Raw genomic sequence first — 26,466 nt, 5'->3', positions numbered from 1 at the left:
CAGTTCAAAGTCAAAACATTTTTGAAATTTTTTATTTTTTCAATCGTGTTACAAAATTCTAAACCGAAAAACAAGTGAATTGAAAAACTTCGTGATCTTTTAAATGAATACACTTTAATTTTGGTTTAGTAATCAATCACTTGACGCAAACATATGACGTCAGTTTAATGACTTACGTGATGTTTCTTAGAAATTTTAAAAAAATTTACACGAATGTAACCTGGTATAATGAATCGCATTCCCAGTAAAATAATAATTGTTCTGCGTTTAAAAATTCTAGCAATAAAAACTGAAACATTGTTTTAGATTCTTCCTAAAGAATTTTAGTTGTAGTCACATTTTGTCTTTCCTTATTTTAATGTTAGAAGAATAAACGATAAAACAGGCAATATTATGCATAAAATATTGTTTGTGGTATGGTGTAAGGAAATTGTGTAAAATTAATGAAGTAAAATTTAAATTAAAAACGTGAGAAGCGCGTATAACGGAATAAATCGTTTTGAATGAGATGAAAAAAAAATTGTCAATCTGGAAAAAAATTTTTGTATTTACTTTTTAGCACAGAGATTTTTAGCATTTTCTTTCGTTCAATTTTTAATTTTAAAAAAAATTACGAGATTTTAATTTAAGTAGAAAACTAACAGCTATGTTTAACGGTACTACGAAAATGTAACATTAATAAAAAATGAAATTGACAAAATTCACTCATCCGAACAAATGTTGGAACTTAAATAGAATTTATAATGGAAAAAGAAGAATAGCTATTATGTAAAATTTGTGGAATAAAAAATCTAAAAAATGAAATGGAAAGTAGTGTATAAAAAGTTCTTTTTTCTTTAAATGAAGAATGGGCACATTTTATGAAGTTTCGGAAATTGAAAACCATTAATTTAAAAAAAACGTCGTTGAAATGCATCCTTTACAATATTATAAATAAAAAAAAATTTGATGTGATGAGCACATACATAATCGATTGCCTGTTTGCATTGACTGTTTTAGTGAAAGTGTTACAGAAAATGTATTTTAAACACTTCTTTCCAATTTTAGTGACGTAGTAGACAATTTTAGCTATTAATCAGCATGCCTAGAAAAATGTTTGTTTGACTTTTAAAGTTTCCCTTTATGCCATCGAAATTCGCTAAAAAGCTCATCAATTAGTTTCTGTAACAACCAAAACTCTGATATGAAATTTCAAGAAATTTCAGATATAAAATCGGCCTGCAAAAAAGTACAGTTCCCGAGATCTGATACATCCCAAATAATAATCAATCTCTGAAATAGCCAAAATAAACTCACACATAAAATTTCATCAAAATCAGTTCAGCTGAATTTGAGATACACGTCTACACAGATTGACAGACGAACCGACAGACCGGTATCTCTTCAAAAAAAATTTGCTTACGCTAACCTACAATAGAGAAGTGCGTTGTCCACGAAAACTCGATATCCGAAATTTGATGTCATCACATAACCTTCCTTATTGTATGTGCGTTATATGTGTCGGACTCATAAAATTTTGTTAAATGCATTTTAAACTGCAAGTGGTTGTTTGCACTACTCTAAATTTAAGAAATAAATTTATCAAGCATATGAAAGAAAGAGATATAAATATTTCTTAATCGATAAATTTACAATCTAACACAATCCAACTTTTAAGAAATTTCATTTTTTTTTTAAGTTTTTCGCAAAAAAAAAGTATTTTTTATCAACGAATAAAGAAATTCTGTTCAAGTTTACGGTTTGCAAAGTAGCTCATTATTTTAGGTTTGCAATATACTACATTATATATATAATGTACCATTCATTTAGGTATAAATAATAAAAACGATTTAGTAAAATAACTCTCCTATTACTAATAATTAAAACAAGTAAAAACGTTACAGTCGGTATAAACCGATTGAATTATACCCTGCACCTTTTGTTGTTGTATAGCAATTACTCAAACCTGTGAAACCATTTTATAGAAATTTCACGGATATGTCTGATTTATAACTGGACACACAACTGCCAAGTTTCATGAATCTGACTTTATTTTTCCAAATATTTAAACTTTTGGACTTGTATGGGACTTCAAAACTTCAGAAATATGTCTGACCTATAATTGGACACACGACTGCCAAAGCTCATAAATCTGACTTTATTATTTTTCCAAATATTTAAAATAAGCTTTTAGACTTGTATGGGAGGTACTCGAATCTGTCAAGCAATTCCACCAAAACTTCAGAAATATATCTGACCTATAACTCGACACACAACTGTCAAGTTTCATGTATCTGACTATATTATTTTTCCAAATATTTAAAATTAGCTTCTGGAGTTGTATGACAGCCACCCGAACCGGTGCAGCTATACCTTTATAATTTTTAGAGCATATATAGAATATAATTGGACACATGTATACAAAATTTTATATTTATAGCTTTATTAGTTTTTGAAATATTTAAAATAAACTCTTTGAGTTGTATGGCAGCTACCCGAACCCGTTATCCGAATTAGTCCAATAACAATAGGGCTCGTCCTTGGCACAAAAGAAAAAACTTGTGAAAGTTTGGTGTCGATTGCATTATTCGTTTTTGAGTTATCGTGTGGTCGGACGGACGGACGGACGGACGGACAGACAGACGGACATGTCTAAATCGACGCAGAATTTTACGCTGAGCAAGAATATTTATATATTATGTCCATACCGCAGATGACTCCTTCACGAAGTGCAGGGTATAAAAACCTATTACCAATATGAAAATTTTCCATGATTCTTAGAGAAATCTTAGTCATAATTTTCGAAAAATTCTATGCTAATTTTCATTATATTAATTCAATTAAGACACATTAAGAATGCATTTTTTTGCAAGGGTGGATTACTGGTTACACTTTTATTTTTAAAGAAATTCGATGGAACCAAAATCTTTTTTCAAAATGAAGGAATTGCAGAGAATACTGTTCAAATTTAAAACTAAGCCCAGTTGCCACTATAGGAGAGAATCTGCTCAGATAATCAGAGAAGAGAACCGGTTTGAGATTTAATATTTAATTAACATGTGAAATTTGACAGCCATAACATTTGCTTTTTCTTTGTGTAAATACCTAAAGTAAATTGTGTACGTTATGTGTTAGAGAATATTCACAAATTGCTTTTGTCTTCTGCCTCAAAACTTGTATTTTTAATTCAATGTCTTTCAAAAGTTATAGAGAGATATTGTCTTCACTAGACCATTTGGGTACAGAATTTCATTTTTTTGAAACATCTGAATGTTGAAGAAATTTTTTAAATAGACAGACAGAAAGACAAACAAATTGAAAATAATAAGGTTTCCTAAATTTCTTCTTAAATATTTTGGAAATGTGCCAAAAGGTAAATGGTTTTTAAATAACGCTTTTATGTATTATTTGTAAAATATTTTGTTGATATTGTAGTGAGAAACAAGCAATCACTTGCAGGTATAACTAAAATGACATCAATTGCACATTACGAGATGAAGAGAAGCTAATTTTACACTAGCGTAAATTTTATTTTGTTTTAGAAATGTGTGTATTCCTACCAATAATTTATCAAGTATATTATTTGAATTAATTCTTACTAAAGAGGAAAAAAATAAAATATATAAAATTCAATAAAAACGCAAATCATTTTAAAAAATTTTCATTCATTTATCACCGTCGTACATATAAAGAAGTTTTCAATAGAAAACAACAACTTTTCTGAAATTTTTGCGCATTAAACTTACCTTATCCATATTTAAAAATAAAAATAATAAAATGAGGTGTTACTGTTAGACTTAAAATGAGTCAAAAAAGCTCATAGCTTAATACGAATTAAAATATACTAGAAATTTTATAGAATTTTTTGTTATGCAATAAGTGCCTTAAAGCTAAAATTGATTTTCTATTTAATTTCCACTTGAGATTCATTATTGTATGTCATAGGTATAAAGTATAAGTTACATAATTTGAGTTAAATTCGTTAAACTTTAACATTTCAACTTAAATAGTTTTTGATAATAGTTTATTTTGTGACTAAATTATTTTACATATTGCAAGATAGCTACTCTAAAAATCAATGCAACTACAAACAAATCTTTTAGAAATTATGGTCCTACTACCCAAAATCGTTTAAATCAAATAGAAATGCTGTAGGCTTCTCAGTTCTTGAGGCATGCATATATTACACTAAATTTTTTTAAATGAAAAATTAACCGGTAGATGTTCGAACCGATGTTTGAATCTAAATTTTTTGTTAAAATTTCCCAAAGAAAGTAGAATGAAATGAAAATTTTGCATATTTTGTATTAGAAAGTCTTGGAATAACTTGTCTGTCATTTCTATCTCCAATATTGCAACAGATAATTTAACAAATTGGCATTTTGATGTAGCTATATATATGCATGTATACTACCATAGAGATAAAGTCCCCACTGCAAATTATGTCGTTTTCATATACGTTTTATTTTTGTTTCAAGCTGAGAGCGTAAATTGGGGTTCGCTCCTAGTATAATCGCCTCAAGTGTAAAGGCGTATATTAATTTATGCCAATTTCTATAAGTTTCTAATATCTAAATTTATTTTTAAGAATTTTGATAATTTATATTTGCGAACTTAAATTCCAAATAATTATTTTTAATTTTCTCTTTTCAGAAAAACTGATACATACGGATCAATCTTTTTATTCAAAAGCTGTGCTGTTCAGGTATCAGAAAAATTTTAATCAAAACTACAATATTCAAATTCGATTGAGCTACATTCTAATTTTAAAATATAAAAATTTCAAAATTTAAAATATTCTAAATAAATATCTTAGATATGATAGAAAATTAAAACCTGATCTGAATCTAAATTGATCTGAATCGATAGTATGTCATATAAAGCATCTAACCCATATAGTAACCTGGAGTCAATATGATTCTTGTAACGGAACCAGAAAAAGGAATTTAGTGCAAACTTGATGAGATGTTTTGGTAACAAAGCTTCAGCTGAGAGCTTTGGACAGTTTAAAGTTTAATTGGTTTCTCCAACGGATTACCATTGTGTCGTTCTAGCATTGAATTACCATGTCTGACCAAACGCTTTTAAATACGTGTTGTTTTTTTTAGAGAGCATGTGTAAAATTGTTTTTACTAACTAATTTTACTAACTAATAAAAAAAAACTATTGAACTTTAAGTAAAAATCATATCGACATTCAATATTTTATGCATAATAGAAACATAAAATATAAAATTAAAAAAAAATAATTTCGAAATGAACAAGTTGAGCTACATTGGAGAAGATTCATTCGCATATGATTTTCATATTACGTGTAGGCACATAAATAGAAACGTATGAAAAGAAAACGCGAAAATTAAAAAAATGAAAAGTGGTGTAAAATTAAAAAGACAATCTGACAACTAGTTACAATTACATCCTCTATATGCAATCATCTTCCGTGTTGTTGCACACCTTTTATGAGTCACCATTGGTTTTTGTTGGGATAAATTTTTTTTTTAGCAGATTAACATGTAGGTTGTCGATTTTTAAATATCGTATTTTATTATTAACTTTTCATATACTTATTATGCCTCAAATATGTTTTACGCCTCTTGAATAAACCACTGAAACAAAAAAAAAAAACAAGTAACTGAAACTCATTTCGCACTCTGCAGTTTTTTTGGGTACATTTTTAAGAAAGTTTATGAAAATTAGTTTTTTTTTATTTATAAGTTTGTCAGTCAGTTTATAACTTAAAATTTTAGTTTTTGACACAATTGTTTTAAGCAATTTTTAAAAAATTATGCTTGTAGCTTAAAATGTATAATGTCTGCCAATTTCGACAACATGCTAAGTCAGTAAGGATGATGTTCAATTAAGCGAAATTTACGGGATGTTATATTGTTGTTAATGGCACTAATCACATGAGAAACAATTTACTAAAATCTAAGTGTTGTATTTTAACTCTAGTACTAAATATGTGCTAAACAATAAGTCATGTGCTTCCAAGAAAGTAAAACTATGCTAATTCAAGAACTTCAATAATTGCCAAATATATTGAGCAATAATATCTTAAGGGTGGTCATAAAATCATAATACAAATTTAATATTCAAATCTCTGTAACATTTAAGCGTTTGGACTCTTAATCTTAAATTTATTTATAGTTTCAATTTTCTATTGTCAAAAAATGAATTAAATCTGGAATCTTCATTATCGATAGATGATGCGATAAAGATTAACTTTAGAAGAGTGTATACAATCAATTTTTTTCCCAATTAGATTTCTTTTTTATGTTACTGTTCCGCTTTATTTATTTAAAAGAACCATACAAATATATAAATACATTTTTATAGCGGACTTCTGGGCAGATTGTATGTTTTCCGATATTTATATATACGAATACAATATAGCTTTTTTTTTAATAATAACAATGTCATGGTTTATAATTGATCCCATTATTATTTTAGGTAATCAAGCATAACCAGCTAATATTTACAATTGATGAAATGTGCTTTCCGGATATTTTTTGTTCTATATGACTAACTTGTATTTTTAACACTAAATACAAAATAATTTAAAATCGCAAATTATTCACTACTCGCAGGTTAGGTTTGGTTTTATTTTGATTCTTTCCCTATTAATTCTTGGTGTGGCAGTATGGGGCTTATATCATCTAATTGTACATGTATGTATACATATTTATAATTTTATATAATTCACGCAACATTATCTACCAACGTTAATATTCCACAAATTTATTTTATTTTTGATTTTTCTGAAGTGCTTTGTGAAAATTTAAAAATATAAAATTATAATTTGGTTATTATTTTGTTTTAGAATAATAAAAATCTTAAAAAAAAAAATAAATCGAATGAGAAAAAAAAAGGGCGCTGGTTGTCTGAGATCTCAATTATTGTTTATATATACATATACATATGTATGTATACACTTACAATACCCTGCAATAAGAAGATTATAAAAATACTGCAATAACAGAATGAAGCATATCTGTGTATACGCACAGCTGCTTATGTATCAATAAATTGTGTAAATGTGACAATTTTAAAGATGGTATATAAAATTAAAGAGATGTATTTCAATTTTAAAAATAATTTTATATATACTATATACTATCTAGTAAAACTGCATAAAAGTATAATGATACTCATTACTACATTTATTGGTATATATGACATAACATAGAAGGGTATAAAACTTATACCATAATAATTTTCCAATATATAACAAAATATTTTATTAAAATACAAAAATATTAAAACTCAGAAACCAACGATTCCGTATGCGTTTATGGATTATAATTAGTCTAAGAAGAGGGACCCACATGGCCATCCGTGCTCGGCCAACAAGAAGGCCCATCGGCAAACCTCAAATTAATGTTCGACATCCTCTATGTAATGCAAATCTCAAAATCATCTGTCGGAACTAATCAACCTCCTGAATGATTCTCAAGAGACGGTGCATCAATCTCCTTAACAAATCTGCCCCAGGTCCTAAGTATAGTTTATAACGTGAGATTTCTGTATAATATATAAGCATGAATATATTAAGAAATAAATGTACATATACCAAATAGGTATCATGGAGAAAAGAGATTATTGTTGACATTCAGTTACTTATTGTATTAAAAAATAATATACGTTTCACAAAGAATTCTATATACTTGCATTGGTTTTTTTTCGAGTTCATGAACGTTTTAAAAAATGTGTTTTTAAAATTCTAAAAAATTGTTAGTGTCAATTGTCCGTCATTCGAATTTTATAGAGTTTAATGTGTTTGCTTAATTTTCAAGATATTGCTAACAAATAAATATCATTTAGTACTTACAACATCGGTCGTAATTCGAATTTTTTTTTCGCAAGTTGGTTAAATACATACTTTAAACGAAGTCGACTTAATAAATAGTTTAAAAATTTTAAATTTGTATTTTAAATTTTGCGCATTTTTAATTGCGCACCTCATGCAAATTAAGTTTCTTTTTCCGGTAAAAAAAATTCTAGATTAATCTAGGTTTCAATGCAATGCAAAAAATTTATATTTGAACAGATTCAAGCGACCATATATTTGAACTGATCAATATTACTAGTTATTAATATTACCAGTTAACAGCGAACTAATTTTTTGCATAAATCTAGGAGAAACATAAATAGAAATAGTTGTAATTTAACAAGTGTGCTGTTGTTTATAAATTGCTCTAAGATTTAATTAAATTCAGAGAGAGAGAGAGTGCAATAAACGGGAGTTTGTGCCTCGGAACTTGCCTTGATTCTGCATATTAATATCGTACAACAATTAAGTGCTTTTTTTCAAAGCTTATAGTGTACATTGTCATAGCACAGGCACAATTGATCTTAAATTTCACTCTTTTTACATTACTTTATTTTAATGTTCTAGAATTTATTTTGATGTACATATTATGTAAATATGCACATGTACGAATACATTTAAGAAGTTCTTTGTGTGCGGCGATGCTAATTGATATTAACGCATTTACACACCCTTCATATGTTCCTAAAAAAAAAAAACAAAAATTTTTATTATTATTTTAATCTGAGTTACATCATAGCACAGACATAGAACTGTGTGCACATACTTGTACACTTGCAACTATTTTATGATATTACAAATAAATTACATTTATTGTATGGTTTGTGCCAGTATTTTGAACGTACATATGTACATGTACGAGTATTAAATGATATTTTTTTGTTTTCTGGCCGCAGTTTTATTCACGTTGCTGCTGCAGTTTATAAGAGTTCCCATATTTAATGTTAAAAATTATTTTATAAGCTATATTTAATATTTTATAAGCATATATACATATACATACAAAATTATTTATTAAATAAAATTGAAGATATAAGTAAAATATAAAAATGTATGAAACATAAGGTTAAATGATTGTATTTAGATTATAATCTATAAATACATACATATATACACGCACAAGAACATACTTTTCAAACCAAAATACTCCGATGCTATGCACTTACAATTAGTGTTGTCGTATGCATTTATTAATTCTAGTGTGTATTCAATTTAATAAAGTTCGCCTATACCACAATACAGCAAATTTACTTTATTAACAGTTTAATTTTAATTCTATTTGAATATTAGAGCTCAGCTGAAAAAAACGCTGGAATTTTTGCAGCCTAGAGCTCTGTTTTTTCAACTTTCAGGATGTCGTGAAATTGAGTAAATTGTCTGAAAATTTTATTTGATTATTTAATTTACATATCTGCATTTTTTCATAATAGACATTTGAAAACAATTTGAAATTCTATTTTAATTTCTATATTTCTAGAATGGACCACTCTTCTAGAATTAGTGTAGAATGGTAACCCATCTGAAAACAAAAAAAAACAAAAAAGTTTTTGAGAAGTTTTTTTACAATGTAGTACTCAAGTGTGTTTACAATGTGATCATCAAAAGCGTAGATGGTGGCTTATTTGAATTTTATTAAAAAAATTATTACTTTATTAATTTTTCTCTTCTCATTTTGTTCTTTTATTTCTGAAATATTACAGAATATTGTAATAAGCGTTTATTTCTAGTACATATATATTATATATGTATATAATTTGTAATTTGGGTTGAAAATTCGGATTTGAAACAACTTTTTTTTATTAAACTTGCTTTTGAATTGAAATGTTCAATAATTTATTTCTGTTTTGTTTTTTCAATTTCATATTTGTAAAAAATAACAATTTCCGCTTGGAAATATAATTAAGATTAGATAAATATGCACACAGAGGCAACACATATGTGCGTACATATGTATCTCGTTAATTATATATATATATATGTATGTAGGTACATATACATATTTACTGTTCTTTACCCGAACATTCGTTCTCGCAAAAATTTAGAGCATATTGATATTTATTCGAAAATTTATTAGTGCACGTCTATTAACTTCTGAAGACTACTGCATATTACAGCATTACCGATTACTGAACACTTAAACTGCCATTGCTGTATTCCACATTGCCAAGAACAATTTTGAAACCGCCTTTAAACCGTATTTAAATTCAAATCTAAGTACACAAACTGTGAATTGTCAAACAAAAACAAATTTTTTCTTTAATTTTTTGTTGTAGAAATTTTGATTTTTGGACGCTGACATTTCTAGATAGTATTGGTAAACTTCCTTATTATCATCATCTTTAAATTTAGTAGCCTGCTGCCAATTCACCACACATACTAATAATACTTATCATAAAAATTTTACAAAAAGTATCCAGAATTTTTTGAATAAATAATTTGTTTTTCTTTGCGTTTCGAAAACTTATTTTATACAATTCGAAATGAGGAATATTGTAGAATTTTTTAAAGGTACTGATATTATAGGGGTTAATGTTATAGATGCCAAATTTGCGATTTTTTACAATAAAATTTTTCCAAAATTGCCGATGTTTAACTGATGCAAACTCTGAAAAAGTAAGATGATAAATTTTATAGATCAATATTCCGACTATATTTACATTTTATTCTTCAGTGTTGAATTCCGAGTCGAATTATCTATGTATATCGTTGTCGACAGTTCACAAGCCAAACTTTAGCAACGTATGTGAATTTTGAAACTTACTTTAAATACAATAAGGCAACTGATTTTGAGAGAAGTTTCTGACTTTTTCCCAAAATGTTTACTTTTAAGAACATTGAAAAAGAATATTGGAAAACCCTAAAAAGTCTATACATATCTATAAATTTTGAATATTTCTGAGTATAAAAATTTTCTATCAATGCCATAGAATTATCATGTCATGTAGAGCAAAATGAGGAAGACTTTTCGTTGTAAGAAATAAAAACAAGCTTTTTGTCATTTGTCATTATGTAAGTTCGGTTATGCCTTTTGAAAAATTCAATTTATTGTACTACTGTCATGTAAATAAAAGCTGACAAAATATATTTAAAAATCAATAACAACTGCGTTAATATAATAGATGCTGTTCGAATGATAGCACCTACAGTAGCATACATATATTTTTGTATAAGACAAGAAAATGTGTGTATCTATGTACATACATATATGGAATTTAAAATTGGTACAACCGAATCATTTATACAAAACATACAAATATCGAAACATACAAGGCATTTATTTGTACATCTTCAGTTAAATGGGAAATTGTATTTTCAATAAGAAAAATTTTGTTTTATAATATTGATGTTTTTTGGCAAATTAACATTTGTGCATGATTATATTTGTATTACAGGGTTGCAGTAACATTAATAGGGGAAAATGTTCTAAACGAACTATTAAATAATTTTTCTGATTTGCCAAAAGTTTAAATGTGAATTTATGCGTTCTTTGTATAAAAATTGGAGAAAATTTCTTAATATATTGAAACTAAAAACCTTATAGATATTGACGGGTAACATTTACGACATTGTAAACTCTGTACATTTTATATTTTAACCTTAACATTCGTCTAGTTCAGTGTTAGTCAAAAAAAATTTATTTAAATAAATTTTACAAATTTTTCGAAATGTTGATTATCGAAAAGAAAAAAACACTGTTGTTTCAGCAATACAACTTTTAAATTTTCCGAAATTTGACGGTTAAAATCGTAACAAAATATTTACTTATAAATCGACGGTATTTTAAGGCAGATTACGCGGGAATTTCATATTACAAAAACAGTTTTTTTGATACCGTATTTAAACCATATTGCAGTTTAGCAACTCCTACAATGCTTGGAAGAACATTCACAAATTTACATTTTGAAAGCTGCCTCTTAGTTTATTTAATACTGGGCATGAAGCATATCCATTGTTTTTTAGACAATTTCATTTACAAAAGCTTTTATTGTTGATTATAGCCCTTTTGCCTTATGTAAATAATACCCACGTTTATATAAAAATTAGAGCAATTTTTTAAGTTATTGAGGTCACCCTGTAAATTTTCTTTATGTCATAACCAATTTTCGATAAAATATAGAAAATATTGTAAAAGACTCTGTATGAAAATATTTAAATATTTGCAAAATTATGTACAGATAATCTCGATGATTTATTCGTACGAATAAATTATTGTCAGAGCTGTGTGGTAATTGTCATACTACGTCATAAAGCCTTGTATACATAATATATTTTTTATTAAATAGTTTGAGTTGAAATTAAGCACGGTACTTGACTTACTTATTTTAATTATAAATATTTAAAAAATTCTTGAGTATGAGTGTTGGCAGTTACCATACCACATATTACCATATTTGTTTATGTAAAATTTTGTTACCGCAGCTGTAGCTTGAAGTTGTATAACTATCCAAAGCACCAAAACCACTCAATCACATACAATTCTAATACGATTTTGGCACTAACTGTAACGCAAAACTTTCGAAAATTTAAGGCATTTGTTCCCTCACAATCAATTAGTTGTTCTTCACTTCTATGAAGGTACAGAAGGTAATTACGACTCACCTTATCTTAAGGTCCTTATACTAAGCTCTTTCAAAAGTTATATGGAAACTATAGTATTCTTAACCCGGAAAATGAGAGTCAGCAAATCCAAGTTTGCTTGAAAAATTTGTATGTCACAAGCTATTAAGATTTGGCACCTACTTCGAAACAGAAGTTTCAATTATTTTTAAACATGTTAGTTATATGCATTGCTTCATACTTTCTGAATTGTCCTAAATCGTTATGTCAAAACGTAACATATGGGAGTGAACTTTGTAATATTTAAAGTTTTCAATTTAAAAACTGAAACATTTGGCTGTTTCTCTTTTGAAGTAGCATAATATCAACAAAACCATAAAATTACATTTTTCACTAAGTTTTTACAATTTAATTTAAAAATTGGGAATTTGTAATCATTTATAATCGACTAAAGCACACACTTAGTCATTTACCACTTGAACACAGAACTTTAAGAAGTAAAAGGCGGACACTAGTTTCTTAAAAAATCATCCATTATAAGTACGTTTTAAATTTGTGGTGAAAAATAATTTTCTTACTTTAGTTTCAAAACTTCAGTATGTGTTCGTTTCCAGTAAATATTCTCATGGTGGTCGTCATTATAAAATTGATTCGATAGTTTTTTCTTGATAATCTATACGTTCAGCACAAGAATAGAAAATAAAAAGCTACTTAAATGTTTTTTTGTTTAATTTTTTTTTTTTAGACCTATAGGTCAGGGTTCAAGCTCTAATTAAGGTCAAAAAAAATTCATTGAAATATATTATGAATAAAATCCCGACAACGCGAAAAAGAAGGCCCGGACATTGATTCTTGTTCTTAATTCTTGTAAATTAAGTGGAGAAGCAATAAACGCATGTACGCGTATAGTTATAAACAGAAAAATATTTTCTTTGAGAATAACAGAATAATTCATTTGCTTTCGTTTATTTGAATATCTTTGGGGGAAAAATTGGAATTTTTGATTTGAATTCATTTTTACATTATGTTGAAAATAATAATCAATCATAATCACCCATATTTTGTTTGTCACATCACTTGAAGTGATGGGTTGTTATTCAAAAAGCTCGTAACTTTCTCAATAAAACTGATTTCGTAATTTTCATTTCTATACTGAAAGTCAAAACACTTTTCAGATATATCCAATCATTTCAAGTGATACGACTAATGAATATGGGTTAATCATTTTTAAAGAATTAACTTGAAAAACATTGAACTTTAATATTTTTCAAAAAATAATTTACGATTATTTTTTAAACAATAAGGAAAATTTTAGAATTCTTCATAATATCATGTTTTAAATGGCGTGTTGCATTGCAAAAATTTTGATGAGTGACGAAAAATAATTACATATGTATTTTATGTCACAATTTTCAGAGTAAAACTCTAAAAACAATAATATGCGGGCACCCTCGATCATAGCAACATAACATATTTGTTAATTACTAACTCTTCCAATTACAAAAAACTATGAACAAATATCAGGTTGCCGAAATGATCCAATTGCTTTATCCTATTAAAACTGAAATCAGCAATCTTTCTCTTCATTTTGGGAGTAATTTCATGCAAATTCTTAGATGGGAAATGTGCTGTTATACAAGCCGATAGATTTAATTCACTACATATTTTTCACTTTACATTACTTTAATATGTAAAAAATAAATTATATGTTAAAAATTGTACTCTCATATGTAAATTGTATTCGTATGAATAAATATTTATATTGAATGTATGTTAATTTTACTAACTCAATAGTTTATCATGCGTATATTATGCACACACATAAATGAGAACATACGCCCTTATTACTTGCGTATATGTTGTACTTATGTACATGCTTACCATTATCAAGCATTTGTATTGAATAATCCATTCATTTTGTATACACATATGTAATCATTTCTGCAGAAACTATTTGTAGATTTACTTTAGAGAGCATAGTAAATATTGTTGTTATTGGAAATTCAATAAAATATAAAACTAAAAAATTATGGATAAATTTTTTAATGTTGAATAAGGATATTTCGGATGGAAGCATAACATTTTCACATTAAAGGTTATTGATCTTTCTTTTAATGATTATTTAGCTTGTTTTTAGCTAGGGGGATTTTTTCCAAAAATAATATTCAATATTGTACGTTTTACATTATTGTGATAGGCACCTAATTATGACTGAATAATTAATAAGTTCATCGTTTAAATGGTTTTAAAATTGTAAATGTTTTTCTTGACTTGACAAGTCTTATGAGCCAAATTCTTTCTGCAATAGTCGATTCCGAATTAAACTATAGTCTTATTTTCTACACATTCATAGAAAAAGGTCGTAGTCTTACAAAACAATTTGTGTAAAAAAAATCAATGTATATGCCCATATAAATAAAGTTTTACTACTAGTTCCCAATAAACGTTCATTTTAGTAGTTCAGAATTTAAACCGAAACTCAGTGTCTCGTATACAACGAAGGGTTTTATGTGAATTATTTCCTTTTATATTAAAAAGTTTAAGAAAGTAGCTTCTTATATTTCCTGGCACGAAAATCTTAATACCACTAAATTAGGGAGTAAAACATATTTCTTAACAATACCGAAATAATTCTGATCTCAATGAAGTTACAAGTATTTTAACCCAAAAAAAAATATTATGCCAATTTTTTTCCAAAGGAATTGAAATAAGTTGAATTTAAAAAGAAGTGCTTCAAGAGTTGAATTGAAAAACAAATTTATTTTTCTGAAAAGTAAAAAAAAAACTTTTTATGACAAAGAAAAAGTTTTAAAATTTGTTTTTAACAAAAAAAAAACAACATTTTACTTAAACAATGAAGTTTTTCTCCATTTAAAATTAAACTAGTGGGATTTTTCTGAAAACGAACCTTTCATATTTTGAAAAAAATTTTCAGCTTCCACGTCTGACATATGATTTGGAATGCTATGTGAAAGCAGTTTCTCACACATATCTAAAACGGCCGATGAAATTTCAAATATTGATTATTGATTTTTTTGAGTGAAAGTTATAAAATGTCAAATTATTGATTACGCCTTTAAATTATACTCATCAAGACCTCACATCTTAAATTTCTGTCAATCAAGAAAAATAAGTCTTAAGTTGTAATACACATCATACATATAGTATTACGTATGTTTGATTACATGTCAAACTTTTGAATGATAACAGCATTGCATGCAGCAGGGTAGGTATTGTTTGCAAGTTTAAATTCTGCTTTGGTTGTTAATTTTAAGATTAACCTTTTACTTTCTAGACATAGAAAATAATTTTTCATAAAATTTTTTAATAATCATCAGTGGATATCATAAGAAATTCAAAAAAACTTTAAAAATTTTAAATATTAGAAAAGGTTTTGCGTTTTTTAAGAAATTATACCTGCAGTTCCATATTGCAAATTTTAAAATCGAGTCAAATTTGTGCATAAATAATAAATCACAATTTGAATATTGAAAATTAGAGTAATTTCAGAGGAACGCAGTAATTTTATTTGTTATGAAAATTTCTGTCTACACTTATGCGAATACATTTATTTAATAGGTGCGGCGTAAAAATATGTTGAAATCATAATGTGAGTGACTCTTGTGTTTTTATATAAAACTCGAATAGTACAGAGCTTAAAAATTTTCTGTATTGATTACTGTGCGGGAAATTCATTTGAAAATGCCTTCTTAACCGAGTTTTACTGTACGAATCTCAAACACCATAGATGTATTATCTGACTACTGTAAAACTAGACTTGTTAAAAAACTTAACGATTTGAATAGAAAAATACAAGTATTGTGTAGAATTTTTAAATTCCCAAAAAATATGCAATGTTGCAATATATGGACTTGTTTTGATATTCCTTCGATTCACATTGATTTCACTTTCGTTGAATTTGTGAATTTTTAATTAGATCCCTACGACATAGAAGGTTTATAGGTTGAAAATTTTGTTATTTTCAAAGATAAAATTTCCAATTTTCAAAAAAAAAAAAAAATTCTAAAGAAAAAATAAATTATTAAACAAACGATGAAATAAATTGGTAACCACAATAGAGAAGAGAGGTAGTAGTTTTTTTTTATTTTAAAATTCTAAATTCATAAAATTGCTATTGGACTCCGGAATTCCACCAGAGCATCAGCAATTTGAACAATTTATACGAAACGAAACTCTTGTTATACGCATAAAAATTTATTTTATATCCTTAAAATTCTTTACTTGAAAACCAACCCTAAAAAAACATTGAATTTATTTCAATTTATTTTGTATTACACTCTATAATATTATGTAAATCAAGTTTCATAACAAAGTCGAAGTTATCCTTTTATTCTAACTGGTATAAACTTTGTATATAAGTGAAATTTATGCAAAATAATTCAATTGTTTAAGTTCTTTTATGACATTGTAGAACATTACAGTTTGGTCATACCAAATTATTTTTTTTAGGTATGAGTACAAAATATGGATCCAAATGATTACTTGTAAAACAGGAGTACTTATTTCATATTTCGAAGTGCTGGATCATTAAATTAATCACTAAATGTTATGACACAGTAGAACGAACCATTTTTAGTCTTTGTTTTGTTTATTATAACATTATTTTTATAAGTAAAACTTAATTTTTAAACTTTTGGTTTCAATCTTAAACTTTTTGGTTCTAAGTGGCGCAGTATATAGAGTATCGGGTTTTCATTAAAAATGTTTCAAGTTCGATCCCAGATAGTGGTAAGAAACGTATGTCATATCAAAAAAACGTGATCATTATTAAATTTATTAATACCGCCATTTTCGTCCACAGATAGTTCATTGCAGACAGTAACTCTACATATATATATAATGAGTACTTACTCACATTATTTTAATAAATTTTAGAAACTTTTTGCTTTAAGATTTAAATTAAATTTTTCACAGTGTACATTAAATTTCCTATAAATTAGTTTTTAATCTTGTATAACTAATTGAATATTTAATTTCCAACATTTTCATTTCGAAATATTTGCAACTAATCTTTCCTCTTCTTTGAATAAAAGGAACACAGATAATAATTGTTTTAACAAAATAGAATTTTAATTTTCTTCGCCATTCTATTTTAGCTGGGATGTTGTACACTGTATATCTGGCACCATTAATGAAGTGAATGCTTAAAATTAATTATTGAAATACAAGATATTAAAATATTTATTTATTTTTCGTATAGAAAAGTTTAAAGAAACATTAATTTTTAATTAATAGTTTAAATGAGTCATCACATAAGCTCCCTTATTGTATGCAATACGGTCGGCAATAAAGAATTATAAACTAGTTTAAAGAAAATTTGAAAATAAATTCTTCCACATGAAATTCTTCTTGCTCTAACCAGCGTGGGCTTTTATATCAAACAGATAACAAGTCTTAAAAACTGTGCCAGTTAAGGTTATAACTGGAACTCTATCTGTAGTCTTTATAAATTATTGACCAACATTCAACCTCATTATAAATTTTATTATTAATAAATGCTTCTTCAATTTTATCTAATTCTAATTTTTTCTATATCTTATAATATATTTTAAAAATAATGTTCATAAATAATTTGTAAGTGTGTACTCATGTGTTTTAGTGCAAAATTCATTTTGCTTTTTTTTTTTTATTTTTACCCTACATCTGCAATATTCTTTGAGAAATATTTGTTAAATCTTATTTCCAGAAATTAATTTTTCAGTTTATGTTGGTCAAATACGGTTTTTATTTTCTTAATAATTATTTTTTAGGGTAATTGGTTTTTGTTAGTTTTTTTTTTTATAAAAACTGCAATTTGCCACAATTTCAATATTTAGGTCATGTGATGTTCAAGTTTTTCGATAAATTTACAAAATTTCTTAAAAAATTCTAAACTTGTATTTTTTGAAACACCTAGCAGATGTAATTGCTCAATTAAAAAATTATATGCGAAAATTCTTAAAAGGCACCAATTTACCATACAGAACAATGGGTATTATATAGTTTGTTGTGTAAATGTTAACTAACTTGTTAATTTCAATATGAATGGGTAGGTATTGAAATACTTATGGTAGGGCAACTTAAATTCAATTAATTCTATTTTCAAATTGATTCTACTTCACCGAAATGTTATTAAATATCAAATATCAATTACTGAATAACAATGAAAAACCTGTGACCGAATAACATTAAAAAGTTAGTGGTGAAATAATTTTGAAAATTATATTTACAATTTCCATAGTTTACCACCATATTGACAAGACATGATATTTACCGTTTCACTAACGTTCCACTTTATATGTAACCAGAATTTTATGTGGGTCAATTTCCCTCTTTTTGGTGATATAACTATGTACAAACACACACATAATCTTGTACACATTTAAAAAATTAAAAAAAAAAACGAAAAGGATATTTTAAATTTAAAGAAAAAGGAAAAAAAAAATTGTTAATCGTTCTATACAAAAAAAATTGCTATTTCAGTAAAAATTAGAGCATGTTCTTAAAATTTTAATGAGTGATACAAGGATCAAAACTTATTATGTATCAGGTATTGGAATCCTATAGAAGAACGTGATAAAAATATAAAAGTGTTATAAAGGAAAAACTTTTTATTTATGTGTAGTGAATATTTTATTTCATACTTATTAATGAAGTTTTCTTAAAAAAGAAAAACCAAATGAAAATAAGGAAAATTTATAGTTGAAATGAGTTACTGGGATGAAACTGGGTTGAAATGAGTAATAATTTTAAAATAAAATTTTTCAAGACATTCTATAAAAGAGCACTTACAGAAATGGTTTACATAAAAATTTTGGTTACAGAAATACGCCAATGCTCTGTATTTACGGAAAATATAAGCCAATTCCCTTATTATTGGAATGCTCTATATGTATGTATTTAATATTCTACGTATATGTATCCCATTCAATCACAATTTACACTTGCATTTTCGATCGCTTATTAAACAATCAATGAAATGCTTTCATATACAAAGAAACACCATTCGAATGCTAAAATTCCGGGACTTAAATAATGCGCTTGCGACGTAAAATTTACAAAGTATCACATTCGAAAAAGTTTAGTAAAAGCTCTTGAGATTTTACACTTATCCAAAGTGCGTTTTATACGTATTGGATACATAAAATAAAAGTAAATTGGTTATCGAAAAAATCGAGCACGTTTTTCTTGTACATGTCACATAAATGTTGCCAGAAAAAACCAATTAAATAAACTAGCATATATTTTCAGCAATAAAGTGCTAGTTGTTAAGTTTTTTTTCCAAAAATGCTATGTTTTTAATGATGTAGCAACGTTTGTTAAAAATTAACATTTGCACAGAACTCTAAATTGAAATTTTCAAATAAACGTCAATGCATGAATTAATATTGTAAAAATTGTATTCTAAAATGTATCAAAAGTTTTAGCAGTTTTTTTTTCACAATGTGAAGGTATTGAAATGCTAAATTTAGCATTTGTTGTTATAAATATGTGAAAATTTTCTTGAAAATTTAATACTTATAGTCAATTTATAAATTATTTAGTGAAAATATTCAATTAATATGCACAGGTTAAAAATCATTTTAATAATTCATCAATACGTCAAACTCTTTTTTGAGGACTTTAATTTTAGTATACGAACAAAAATCACCAAATTTCTTTTTTCACAAAATAGCAATAATTTTTAATACAAAGGCAAGTTAATAAGGAGTTTTTCTCTGGAAAGAATTCCTTTTTAATATTTGAAAGATTACGTTCTTAATATTAAGTGTTGTACTCGAACATAATGTTATGTACATCACCAATGTATATGTATATAAATAGTAGAAAAATCTATTTATAGTACAAATAGTAGCAAATCTCTCTATTAATAATAAAAGAGAATATTTCAAAGTAAGTTTGGTAATGGTAATCTTATTATAAACTAATACACAAACATAACGACATATCCATTGTGCATATACATAGATACAAATAGGTACACATAATTCGTTGATTAATATTGGAAGAGCATGTAATATAATGTGGGTTAAAATCTCTTGGAATGAATCAAGAAAGGAAATATGGAAAAAGTTTATGAGTTTCAAAAATAACTTTATGTGCTTTTTTTTTACAAGCCTAGAATAATACAATGGGAAAAATCCCCATAAATGTTATTAAGTATTAAGGGTATATTAAAATAAACTGTAATATAATTTTAACAATAGTAAATATAATATGTAAATATGTAAATATTCTGTAATACAAAATGTTATTTTTAGAAAATCGAAGAACATTATGTAGGTATGGTATTAAATCTGGTTTCAAGCATCAATAGCAGTTAATGTTTTGTAAAACCTTTGAGATCATAATTGTCAATAAATATATGGTACACACAACACATCTACCTATATAACATTAGATACTCTATACAATCTTAAATATAAATATAAAATATGTGTATGTACATAAATTATTTATATCATAAGGGTTCAGTACTATAAAATGGAATTAAGAATTGGTTTTAGTTCCTTTTTATACTTTAATAATTTTCTGAATTCCTGAATTCTATTGATTACACTATAGGGAAACTGTAAAAAAATTATTTTTGGGAAATTATAGTCAGGTATAATAATTTCTAATCACACCATAATGGCTTGTGAGGTAACGCATTCTCCTCTAACAATTGGAAAAATTTTTTTAAAAAATTATTTTCATTAACATCCCAAAATTATATTGCCGATAAATGATTAATGAATATTCTTGATTTATGAATAATAAGAAAATTCTTTGTTTTAAAATATAACAAAATATGGACCAGAAACCGAATTACTAACATAACGTGTAGTTGTTTAATTAATAAGTATTACTCTAATAATATTAGCTCAATAAAAATTTCTTCAAGCAACTGCAGGGCAGATGGATAACGTAATCAAAGAAACGAGTTAAAAGCAGAAAAATTAAAAAAAAAATCTCCTCGAATTGGATTCGAACCAGTAACCTACAGCTTTCTCTGCTTGTTTTCCTTCAAATTACAACATTAAAAGCAAAGTTTATAAAAACATTTACTATTCAAATTGCCCAGCCCATAAAATTTATTAAATTTGTGAAAATATATTTCACCTTTTCCTTTAAAGTGCAACCGTTCCTTTTTAAGAAAATTCGAAATTGATCGAAAGCAACTTACCTATGTTTATTTCTGAAAAATCACATTCACCATTTTGAAATGCTTCAACAAAATAAGGGTTGTCGGAGCCAAATTAGTTTGGGGCTCTTAATTTTGTGTGGTCTAGTAACTTATTATGTAATGTTTTGAAAAATTTTGTCGCTTTGTTATGTATCTTTAGTAGATCTGCAACACTGCATTACTGTAGTAACCAGTGCTGTGCAGTGCTATGCAGTATCAGAAGGTTTACGTTTAATATAAAGATTTTCGACCTATTCTATCAATGACTAATTGTGCGTATTAAAAAATATTATGCATGCGACAGCATTCAATTGACATTATTTTTAAAATGAAATCAGCAGAAGCTTCTTTGTTAACGTCTTAATACTATTTTATTGGGACTAGAATTGTTTGAGCAGGTTTAAATTGCAAATTTAAGTCTTCCATGTATTACCTACATACGGATATATGTAATATTGCGTTGACATTTTATATTGCGACTGCATTTAAAACGAAACATTTTATTTGTACTGCAATCCAATTAAAAAAGCGCTCACTTCAAACTAAATTATCGATGGAAAATTTATCTGGTATAATGTTTTTTCGCATTAAATGAGAAAATAATTTTTAACAAAAATTTTAGATCATTAAAACTGAAAAATTCTGTACATCTAATGTTATTTTGGCGACATTCATCAAACTAGATAGTAATGCAGTCTATATAGTAAATCATTAATTTCATATATGCGGTCGTTGCTTTAAATTGCAATAAAAACTTTGCAAATGTATTAAAATCTTTTTTGTTTTTAATTTTCCTATTACATACTTTCAATTCTTTAGTAAATCATTAAAAATAAAGAAACGTTTTTCATTTTTATTTGCCTTTTTATCAAAAACTATATGTTGCTTTGTATCAACCAACACAATCTGCTGAAAATTCCAACTAGGCGGGTAAGGAAGTGAATCAACATTTTCTTTTTATTAACTTACTTGATTTTGAAATTAAAGAAATTTATAAATATGTAGGTATATGTACATATGTGTAGGGAGAAAGATATATAAATCAACTGAAGAGAAAAGATAAAAAAAATGTGCGTACGTTTATATACATACTCGTAGGCCGATGACAACTAACACTTTTTGAATTGGAAATGTCTTATAACCGTCCGCCAATTCAAATTGAAAAATATAATAGTTAAAGTTAAGAAAAAGAAAACATGTTCAGTTGGAAATCTATGGAGAAAAGACAATAGACACAAAAATAAAATTAAATTAGTTCTATAAATATTGACGCATCTACCTTAAATACATTAAGATTGTCATTTATACTTTAAAAAATATCAACAGTGGAGAAAGGAAAAAAAAAATTAATTGAATTTAAACATTTTTTTACTTGATAAATTTCTAGATTTGTTCAGTAACCATTGCAATTTTCGCACAATATTTAATCAAACCATAATACTTAACTTACACTGTTGTCTGAAAGCTGGTATATAACTACGATTCTTATTGATAAACTATGTTGCAAGTTTAAGGTTTCGTTGGTAACAAATAAAAAGAATAATATTTCTGTTATCTGTTGCTCGAAAAACAAATTGACCCAACAAAAACCAACACACAAAAATGATTGTTTACCTTCAAAAATCTTAATTTAAATAGAAAGGGCGATCATTTAGTAAAATCAGACAAATTGATCATGGCCAACTGAGACTGCCGAAGATAAATTTAATAAGGCACCGTTTATCCATATTCATTCGATCATTCGAAAACGAAAAATTCTCTTTTATACAGAGTTCGCGGTTAAAATCAATTTCAGTGCAAGTGCATATTTGTATACTTTGCTGAGATATCATAGAGAATAATTAAGTGATTAACTCGAATATACTCTTTTATAAAATATACGAATTTATACTGAAAACTGCAACAATTTTAATCCGTCACTTCAATCGTTCGGTATGTTACGTCTAAAGGAATACGGATATACATTCAAATTTTTCACAGCAATGTTTATATTGGCGATAAAAAGTATCTTAAAGAAGGCAGTTACAAATTTTGTACTCATTTACACGAAATAATAATATTCCACTTCGTTGTTATAAGGCATAGAGTTAATAACAAAATAAACAGAATAAAGAAAAAATGAATTGGCTGCGGCGACTCTTTACCACCTTTATTGTTTTATACATCCTATTGTCACAATATTTTTTTTTATCCTACTTTATATTATAACATAAGTGTGTTTTTACAAAATATTTTAAATGCATGTATGTATATATAGTGTGTAAGTACATATAAGTACACTTACATACATTCATTTGTGTCGGGAAATATTTCAAATACAACTGCGTGATAAGAAAGCTAAATGATTGTTAATTGAATGCAATTGATGAGACAATATACTCATAGAGAGCCTCAACTAAAAACCCTTATTATAAGATTTCATGTACAGTACACATATATACAAGCATACAAAGACATAAAATAAATATATATAGTATACATTATACTGGTACTGATAAAGCAATTTAAAATAAAAAATCGAATGACCTTACTTAAAGTATTTTTGTTTAGAATCTTAGCTTCTTGTTATAACAAAGTTAATAACAATCAATCGTAATAAAACAAAAAAGAAAATCAAGGAAAGTAAAATACTGAATTCTAGTATATGTACTCGTATAAGAATAATATAATTGATGATGGTCAAATAAATTTAACAAAATAAAACTACATACTTTAGATGGAAATACAAGCGGATAAATTAATATGAGATATTCTCGACGTTGTGCAGAATTCATAATTTTTCAATAAAATAAAATTGTCAATAATATGAAAAGAATAATGTCTTGAAATTAAATCTAATGAATGCAAACATACTTATAGGTATAGTTGAATATGTGCTTGTAAACAATGCACGGAACTAAAGTGCACGCTGGCGACTGACGCTCTTAAATACCAGCATTTTTTTTTGTTGTATTAAGAGTTAATTTATGTATAGTTTTAGTGTGTTGATGTTTTTTTTTTTAGAATTTTTAATATAGATCAATTTAACATTCACGCGGTAGCTAATAATTATTGAAGAGCTATAAAAGTTCGTACGTATACTTATTGAAAAACACAAAATAGTCATTCGATTTTACCAAACTTGTTGCCATAACTTCAACTGTTTCAGAAGTTTTCAGAGGTATAAGAAAAAGTTCTGCCTCGTATTTATTACTTTTTCCCAATAATCTCAACAATTTTTTTAAATTAAATCCGAAAGTTGCTTTTAGGTCATTCAAAAAGGCTTCTCTGTTATCTTTAAATTCTTAAGCATTCATCCATATTTCCATTTAGAGTGATATTCAATATTAGCAAATCTACGAAAATAGTGAAACTAAATAACATTTCGTTATTTTCATTAAAGTGATTTCGGGTTGCTACAATTACATACAAAAAATAATTTGTACCTGGAACAGAAGGACGAAAAAAAAATTTGAATATTCTTTTTCAATTTATTTAAACTTCAATAAGTTTTTGTTCTTGAAAACATCATTTTATAAGACTGAAATTTTAAGTTCCCATCATCACGTAAGTATGTTATGTCCTAACCATATGAAACTATGTAAATTGTACTTAAGACCAATTTTTCTTATCTTATGTAGAGAGCGTCTCTTAATTAACTCAATTAGACATTTTATAAAACCAATGCTGACTTATGAAAATATTTTCCTTTATTATTAATGTTATATTTAAAAATGTGCTTCTAAATACGAAATTATGCAGAGAGAAAAGAAAATAGAATAAAAAGAATTTTACCTTCAAGGACCGAAAGTCCTTGGCTGTTGACATTTTACGATTTTGAAATTCTTACTCTCATAATTTTAAATGGCCAAGTTTTTTTTTTAAGTTTGTTTACACAAAATATTTTCATCTTAAAAATTTTTTATTCTGTTTTACATTTTTCAGCTTTTAAAGGGCAAATTTCGAGCACCTCTACATCAACAGTTTTAAAAATAAAAATGTACTTTCTTGAAAACTATTAATTAGGTGCGAATTTGCTTATCTTTATTTTAGTTTCTTGGTCATTGTATGTGTAGTACCTTTTAAATGAATTATGAATTTCTCCTTATAATGAAGCATTATGATTCTTTCATAATCTTCGTAGTTATTGTGTATAGAAATAGTGTGTGTAATGCAAAAAACAAAATAAAAATATTTTATTTCTTGCTTTATTTTTAGTTCCTTCCTTTCCTGCATAATTATTTCTTTTTTTAATTAAAATTTAATTTTATTTAGCACACCTTCTTTGCTTTTTCTTAAAAATTTTAGTTTGACTTCGTTCAGGCATCAAAATGGTCCTGAAACTTATAAGCGCAACATAAGTATTCGAAAAATTTTTCGTCTAAATTAGCAAATATTTCCAATTTTTTGGTGAAAATTGTTGCACTTAGTTTTCTAAAGAGAGAACTTATTGTAAGCTTACTTTAGCAGAAGTAGAATTTTCTAAAAGCAAACTTTTGCCAAGAAATTATTTCAATATTTTTTATTTAAGGTTACCCATCAGCAAAATTTTCCATTAGTTTTTCAATTATTTGGACCCTTTATCTCGATAGTTGCTCGCAAGCATAAAATTTACTTTTTAATTAAATCAAAATTTCTTATGGAGGCCAATAATTGATAAATTTTTGATTTCGTTTTATATTATGCCACCCTAATGGCATTATTCCTTTCTCGAAACCTTTGACACAACTTTCTAATTGAAATTTGAAATCTTTCAAAAAATATTGCCGGATCGATATCATATCAGCAGATCATACTCGTATGCACATAAAAAAATGAATTCAGGAATAATAAAAAGTTTTATCTCTAAAAGAAAATCAAACCATTAATAAAACACCTTTTATATTTAATAACGACAAGACAGGAGTTTCGTAAAATACTTTAGAAAGGCTCTTATCCCAACGAGCAATAAAGTAAAT

General features: G+C 26.6%; 1 protein-coding gene across 3 annotated transcripts in view; it reads left to right on the top strand.

The window, feature by feature from the left end:
* The window catches only part of LOC129611260 (gamma-1-syntrophin), a 108,366-nt gene that overhangs the window by 38,085 nt on the left and 43,815 nt on the right, over positions 1–26,466 (top strand). For all 3 annotated transcript variants that reach the window (XM_055524322.1, XM_055524321.1, XM_055524320.1), the window contains exon 2: positions 4,633–4,684. The gene's annotated coding sequence lies outside the window, so the exon portion shown is untranslated. The remainder of the gene's footprint in view (positions 1–4,632; positions 4,685–26,466) is intronic.

This window comes from Condylostylus longicornis, unplaced genomic scaffold, assembly GCF_029603195.1.
Source record: "Condylostylus longicornis isolate FDR11 unplaced genomic scaffold, ASM2960319v2 ptg000048l, whole genome shotgun sequence".
NCBI lineage: Eukaryota > Metazoa > Arthropoda > Insecta > Diptera > Dolichopodidae > Condylostylus > Condylostylus longicornis.
The sequence above is the reverse complement of the archived record's forward strand: the minus strand, read 5'-3'. Positions and strand labels throughout refer to the sequence as shown.